The 8235-nt window shown below is 40.8% G+C and overlaps 1 pseudogene; it reads left to right on the top strand.

The window, feature by feature from the left end:
- The first annotated feature begins 854 nt into the window (after nucleotides 1-854).
- LOC124102992 (PRELI domain-containing protein 2-like) lies at nucleotides 855-1361 on the top strand (annotated as a pseudogene).
- Nucleotides 1362-8235: the final 6874 nt, after the last annotated feature.

Raw genomic sequence — 8235 nt, 5'->3', positions numbered from 1 at the left:
AATCCCATTCAGTAGCTTCCCACACATACTTAGGATTAAGGATCCATCTTGCACTCACTTCTTTTTCCAACTCCACTTTAGGTAGAAATAAAAATCTGAACTTGTCTTCCTTCCTGGGATGTCTTCATCCTTCACAGTCCTTTGCCTGGAATTTCCAAATCATCATTTGGGACCCAGCTCCCAAGCCAACTCTTTTATACAAGGCCAGTTCCCTTGAAGTCCCCTCCCATTATTCCTGAATTTTGCTTTCATAGTACCCACTACTTTGTGATTATTCCCCTATAGGGCTATGTGATGAATGACACCTGCAGAAATTAGTCTTTTGGGGAGGTGTAATTCCTGGTGTAATGTTACATTGTCTGAGCCTACAGCAGTGTAACACCCCACACATACTTGTTTGAGTAAATGACATGCCACAGGTAAACTGTATATTTTGGAGTCTAGAATGATGCTGATTTCAAACATTTTTTATTATTATTCTCAAACTTTGAAAATTCCTGGAACTTCCAAAACTGTGTGTCCAAAGTCTATCTCTCAAATACCACTAACTGAGCATGCACTATGGGTGAGACACTCTGAAAACATGAGGAAACAGACTAACAAGGCACCAAACATTTACAACCCCAACATAACTGAATTCACAAATAATAAAGAGGCTGAAATTCCAGAGAAAAATACAAATAGTTGATTATTAAACTGTTTAATAAAATAAAATATCCAAGGAATGAGAAGATACAGGATGTGAAAGACCACTTTAATAAAGATAAATTCTGGGGCTGCCCTGGCATGGGCTCCTGCAGCACAGGCAGAGCTCAGACAGCCCTGGACTTGCAGAGGCATGGTCCAGGGTGGGGATGGGGGTCATGGTGGGTATGCACCGGGTATACAAGTACCCTTTCAAGCAGGTGGTCGCCAGCTTCCTCTGAAGCTATGAATGGATAAAAAATGTCATCTCAAAAAAATCTTGGAGGAAAAAATAGATGTATCAACAGGAATCATCTATAGAGAGAGGATTGCAATCTGCCAGAATGTGATTCCAGAAATTTTAAGAAAGGTGAGTATTTTAAAGGTCCCTATTATCCAGTTAGAAGAGGAATCATAGCTCAATCCTCAGGGAAGAAACATGGCTATAAGGAATCACTGTCTTATGTGGACACAGTATGCATCCATGAAGGAAGAGTGGAAAATTCAAATTGGACAGAATTCATTCAAAGAGGCAGGATTTTAATCACAGGGGCTGGATTTGTCAACTGTGTTTTGGAAACTTTTGCTGGCACATTCTTAAGATAGGGAGTCAGAAGGGAATTAGAATAATGGAGATGCTGCTAAAAGAACAGTGTGGTGCCCCCTTAGCTGAATAAAGAATCATCAGGGAGCTGTGTCCAGATGTGTTCTTTTTTTTCAACAATGACCTCTTGGCCACAACACACCATAGGCACAGTTCCTGGAATGCAGGTTTGAAGATACAGCATTGGTGTTCTAAAGAAGAGGAGACCTCTCTGCCAGTACATAAAATGATACCCTCCCCTTGGAGCTTGCTTCAAGTAGTGGGACTCATGGATACGAGACCATCTAGCTGGATTGTTATGATACAGTCTCTTTATGATTTTATAAATAAAGAAAAGATCCATGTGAGACGATGTCCACTTTTCCTCAGTATATCCTGCCGGTTGTTTGTGGTAGTACCAGGGCAGTTAAAGACAAGATAAAGTCCTGGGGTCATGGTGCTTGTACTTTAATAGCATGATTGTTCATAGGATTCAGGAGAGGATTCTGAAACTTATAAAGTTGTTGATTGTATTAGCTGTTTCTAGGGGGCCTGGAGACAGAAAAGCATGTGCCAGACCTGTGTTGAAGTTAAGCCATATGTATACCAATGTTTAAGATTTTTGATTTCTGTCCACAAGTGATGCATAAGCACTGTTAACATAGCTCTCATAGTATAATATGGACTGACTGTGCTGTGATCCTCTAGAAGAACATAGAATGGAGGGTGGAAAGCAGGTTCTAGCTGTAGCTCCTAGAAACTTGTTCTTTGATATGGAGCAAACCATTCAACTCTGTTTTTTTACTGGGAGAGTGGGGATAATCAAGCACAGATCTTTCACCTCTGGGTTGTGAAGACTAACAAGATAGTTTTGTTTGAATGCAAATCCATCTACCAGTTCATTGATCATGTCCATAATTTTAAATATTCCTGAAGCTCATTTTTTTTAATTTGTAAAAAGAGGTGATGAAATAAACCTCGTGAGGCTGTTGGACAGCTTACAGTTCATATATATAAAGTGTCCACCATGCTGCTCGATGCCTAGAAACCCAGTAAATAGAAGCCATTATTATGTAAAACCTTTTGAAAATATGCTTTTCAACTATAATGTAAGGGAATATTATTGTTTGAAAATTAGATGACAGTAGATTGACTTTCCCATGATAAGAAGCCAAAATATGAACGCATGCTACCTAACATAAAGCTTGAAGAGAAGCGATAATTTGGAATTCATCTTCTTAAGATAAAAATTGGACCATTACTAGAAATTCTTGGGGAGATTGTTATTTTTTTAATATTTGAAAATTTTCTACTCAGTGCATTGATAGATTTCAGAGCAATTGCACTTTCTCATACAAGCCTGCCACTGTGAGCCTCCTCTCATGTACTTGAGCTATTTGTGCTGCCTGAATCTTGTCTCCTGGAATAATTTCCCTTCTTTTCCTCAGTGTTTTATTCTTCAGTTATCTTGGAGAGAAAATGAATGCTAGAAACCAGAACACATTTTGACCTTCTCTTCCCTTTCTATTAAACAATTTGCATCCTCTGAAGGCTAGAGTTTTCAACCTTGGTTGTCCATTAGGGTCACCTGGAGAACTTAATGCCATCCTGATAGTGAGGGCTGCACCTAGACCAAGAAATCAGAACCTTTAGAAGTGGAACCTAGGCATGGGTGTTTTTAAAAGTTCCCCCATGTGATTCCAAAGGACATGTAAGGATGAGAATTTTATAACAAATTTGAGGTAATTTTCATACATTTATCTGACTTCTTTCATAATATCTCAGAGGTAGGAAAGGATCTCTGTAGCAAGAACTTTTACTAGCAGCAGAGTAGAGCACAGAGAGGCTGAATTAGTGACTTGGTTCCCTGCAGCACTGGCCAATGTAGGCAGTGATCCAGCAGCTGGTCTGATGAGTGAAGCAGACTGTAGCTACTGTAGAGGCCCTGGGAGCACAAGTCTGGTTGAAGGTGAGGAGCTGCTGTCCAGCACCAGCCAGTGTAGGGTGTGGTTGGTTTTTCTACTTTAATTTAAATTTCCCAGGAAAAGACAAAAATTTTCTTTAAAAAAAGAAACATCTTAATTTTCATGTGTTGCAAAATATCCAGAATTGCTTAAAGCCTTCATCTAGCCAAACATGTTTGCCAGCCAGTACTTTTCAGCCTGTGTTTGTAGGGTGTTAAAGATTGGCCTGCACATCCCAGCTGATTTTCAATAGATTTGCATGTTTGTATTCTGGACATAAAATGCATCCTGCCTTTTCTTCAAGATTGCTTTTGGGTGCATTTTCCTCCTCATTCCTGGGTAATCATCTGGACCTGCATCAAACACTTTCCCTCACTCAGTATTTTTCCCCAGAGTCATCTTTTACTTCAAGCCTCATATACATGGTTTCAAAATCTTATGGAGTTTTCAGAATTAATTAAGGCATGTTAGATTTTTTAACTCATATGCATATAATAGAAACCCACATTTAACTTTGTCATCTGATGTGTAGTATGAGAAGTGTCAAAGCCAGGAGTACAACTTTGATGGACACACGAGGAACAAGAGTGGGAAGGGTTAATTCAAAGACCTGGCCAGTTTCTTCCTGACTGGGCCACTGAGCCTGCCCTTCAAGGAGAGAATGTACCAGACACCCCTGGAGAGGTTTTCTGACATGCAGGTCCTCTGGTTCTCCCCACACCACCCCAGAGATTCTGATTCATGCACTGGGACTCAGGATCTATATTTTGAAACAAGTTCTTCAGAAGATTTGGTTGTGCTATTCCACAGACCACATTTTGAGAAACACTCATTTGGGAGAGGTATTTTGGGCTTCAGTGTCTCCTGTCATTTAAGAATGTTTTATAGTCAGTTTGGCCCCCTAATCAATGTAGTTGATTTTAGCCAAAAACTTAATCAGAAGTTCAAAAAATTTATACTGGTACTGGGAACAATCCAACAAGAAAATATAACAATAGTAAATATTTATGTCCCTAACATCAGTGCTCCCAATTACATAAAACACTTCATGACTCAGTCAGACCCCAATACAATATTACTGGGTGCATTCAACACACCTCTCACAAATAGAAAGATCATATATAATATTAATTGTTGAGAGCCACAGCCGAAGGGGCCCCAGCAAACTTCCAGCTGCCAGCAAACTTCCAGCTGCCAGCTGATGATTGGCTCACAGCGGCCCCAGCAACATCTAGCTGATTGGCTCCTCGGCCCCAGCAACATCTAGCTGATTGGCTCCTCTGCGGTGATGCTCATTGGGCTGTTTCCCTGCCCTTTCAGACCACGGAGCTGCTCATTGGGGGACTTTTTTGGCTCCGCCCATGTGACCCAGCCAATCGGCCTCAAGAGCAGGAGGATTGTGGGAGGTGGAGAGAAGCTTGTGTGGGAGAGAGAGGCTTGTGGAAAGCCAGTGGTGGCAGTTGAGGCTCTGAGGGTTTTTCCTGAGAGGCTGTTTTGTTTGGCATGTGTGGTTCTAAAAATAAAGTTAGTTTCTTTTGACAAGTGGCTCCTGATTGTGCCCAGCCAGACTGCGGCATTTGGTGGCTCGCACGGGGAGTGACTGAGGGTAAGTGAACTGCTCGCCCCTGAGGGCAGGGCGAGAGGATGGGTAGCCATTTTAAGATTCTTCTTTAGTTATTTTGTTTCACTTTTGTTTTAAGTTGCCTGTCCCTGGAGATGTGTAAGATGGAAGAAAAACCGCTCACATCTGAGGAACAGATAGGGAGAAAGGATGGATGGATATTTCAGGAGGCTATTATAATGATTTTGTGTTGTTCCAATTTTGTTTCACTCAGTTTCAGTTTTGTTAGGTGTTATCTTGTTGGGTTGTATTATAGTAGAAATACGGGATCAGAAATTAGTAAAAAACAAACTGAAAGAGTGTTAAGTAAGTTGTTAGAGGAAGGAGGCATCTCAGTAAAATCAAGAACAATCAGGGCATACGTTGATACAATACAAAAATGTAGCCCATGGCTTTTTAAGGAGGAGTTGTTAAATATATCACAATGGAACCATCATGGTGAAGATTTAAAAAGAATAGAAAAGAAAAGCCCAGGGACTCTGCCAGTTGGCACATTGCCATTGTGGACGTTCATATCTTGTTTGCTTAGTCCAAAGCCTTCAGTTCAGACAAAGGTAGAGGAAGGAGAAGACATATTGATTCAAGTAAAAGAGAAGGTCTCTCAAGTTAGTCAGAAAGAGGAAAAGATTCAAGTAAAAGAGAAGGCCTCTCAAGCTAGTCAGACAGAGAAAGAAAGTGTAAAACAGAAAAAGCCATCAGGGGGAAAGTTACAACAGGAGACTGCTACTAACACCTTTCTATAACCAGAGGGTGTAAGTGTCCAACCAACAGCACCACCTCTACAGGAGACTGCTACTAACACCTTTCTATCACCAGAGGACGTAAGTGTCCAACTAACAAGGCCACCTCCATATGCTGGGAGGTCCCCAACCCCCGCAGTTGATAGTTGGGATCCTGAGACAAGATCTCAAATATTAACATGCCCTGTATTTGAGGCAGGAGGGCAGCGATTTTACCAAGTTTTAAATTTCAAAACAGTGAAGCAGCTAAAAGAGGCTGTAATAACCTATGGTCCTCAAGCACCCTTCACTGTAAGCATGGTCGAATCCATTAACAACTTGAACATGACGCCAGCAGATTGGGCTAATATGTGTAAAGCTGTGCTAAATGGAGGACAATACCTGTTATGGAAGGTTGCCAATGAGGAATTTTGCAAGGAGACGGCTAGGCGAAATGCAGCAGCTGGTTATCCTCAGAGAAATCTAGATATGTTGTTAGGAAAGGGACCTTATGAGGATCAGCAGCAACAAATTGCATATGATCCTGGCGTATACGCACAAATTGCTGCAGATGCAATTAAGGCATGGAAGACTTTACAAGGACATGGAGGTTTACAAGGTCAATTATCTAAGGTAATACAAGGAGCTAATGAACCTTATGCTGAATTTGTAGATAGGCTTATTCAAACAGCTACCAGAGTTTTTGGGAATACAAAACAAGCAATGCCATTACTAAAACACCTGGCTTATGAGCAAGCGAATCGTTGGTGCAGAGATATCATTAGACCATGGAAACATGAAGATTTAAACACATATATTAAATTATGTAGAGACATTAATGAACAAGAGCAAGTCGTGGCAGCTGCAGTAAAACAGGCTTTAGATGCCAGGCCAAGAACATGCTACAATTGTGAACAAACAGGACATTTTAAAAGGAATTGCCCCATTGGAGGAGGGTTTAACAAAACTAGGTATCAAAGGAGTAGAATACCAGGTATTTGCCCACGATGCCGTAGAGGGAGACATTGGGATAATGAATGCCGTTCTCAAACCACCATAGAGGGTACTCCATTATCAAAAAACGAACAAGGACCAGGTGTTTATCCACGATATCATGGAGAAAGGCATCGGGCTCCATTGCCAAAAAATGGACAGGGGGGCCCAATGCTCCGGGGCCCAAAACCACAAATATACGGAGCACTGGAGGAACCCAGCAACCCCATCAGGGTAGTGCCCAGGACACATTGTCCATCAGATCCCTCATCAGACAAACCAGAGGGAGCACAGGGTTGGACATCTGCGCCTCCGCCAGAGCAGTACTAACTCCAGAGATGGGAGTTCAAATCATTCCCACAGGGGTAAAAGGACCTCTTCCCAAAGGAACAGTAGGCTTATTATTGGGACGCAGCTCTTCTACTCTAAAAGGACTTATGATAAGTCCTGGGGTAATTGATCCCGATTATGAAGGTGAAATAAAAATTATAGCCAGTTCTCCAAAGGGTATATCAGTAATTTCACCAGGAGATAGAATAGCACAGTTACTAATAATACCCAGCCTACATGATAAATTTTCCAGTCGTACTGTAGAAAGAGGTTCCAAGGGATTAGGCTCCACAGGTGTAGATTGGGCTATGCTTTCTTTAAATTTAGATTCTCGCCCCATGCTAAAACTAAATATTCAAGGACATGAATTTAATGGGCTACTGGATACAGGTGCAGACCTTAGCATCATCTCTCATCAAGAATGGCCAAAACATTGGCCATTACAACAAGCCACTCAAATGCTTCGAGGCCTAGGAGTGGCGACTAATCCCCATAGAAGTGCAATGGTATTAGATTGGAAGGATCCTGAAGGATGTGAAGGAACTATACAGCCATATGTATTGGATCATCTTCCCGTAAATTTATGGGGACGAGATGTCCTAGATCAATTAGGTTTGACATTAACAAATAACATCAACCAAAATGCACCCACTATTATGACTAGACAAGGTTTTAGGAAAGGAAAAAGATTAGAAAAACAAGAACAAGGTATAGCAGCACCAATACAAATAGATCAAGGAACGGACAGACATGGGTTGGATTTTCAGAAAGGGCCACTGAGACAATAAAAATTACTTGGAAATCAGAAAGACCAGTATGGGTTCCTCAGTGGCCCCTGACTAAAGAAAAGATACAAGCAGCCCATGACCTGGTCAAACAACAATTAGCGGAAGGACATATACAACCTTCTGTATCTCCCCATAATACTCCCATTTTTGTCATCAAAAAGAAATCTGGTAAATGGAGATTATTGCAAGATTTAAGAGCCATTAATAATGAGATGGTTATTATGGGACCTGCTCAATCAGGGATTCCTCAGTTGTCTGCTTTGCCAAAAACCTGGTATGTTTTAGTTGTAGATATTAAAGATTGTTTTTTTTCAATTCCAATTCATCCTTCACACCTCTCACAAATAGAAAATCATATATAATATTAATAAAGACACTTCAGACATAAAAATATTACAAATCAAATGGATCACAGACATCTATAGAATATTTTATCCTAAAACTGTTGAATTCACTTTCTTTTCAGTTGCTCATGGGACCTTCATCAAGCTGGTTTCATATCAGAGTTGCAAGTTTGGTTAAAAGTACATAGATTAAAAAGTGTAATTCACCA

The sequence above is a fragment of the Marmota monax genome, unplaced genomic scaffold (assembly GCF_021218885.2).
Source record: "Marmota monax isolate L192 unplaced genomic scaffold, Marmota_monax_Labrador192_F-V1.1 WCK01_AAM20220418_F8-fsc00280, whole genome shotgun sequence".
NCBI lineage: Eukaryota > Metazoa > Chordata > Mammalia > Rodentia > Sciuridae > Marmota > Marmota monax.
This window is presented reverse-complemented; position numbering and strand designations above follow the sequence as displayed.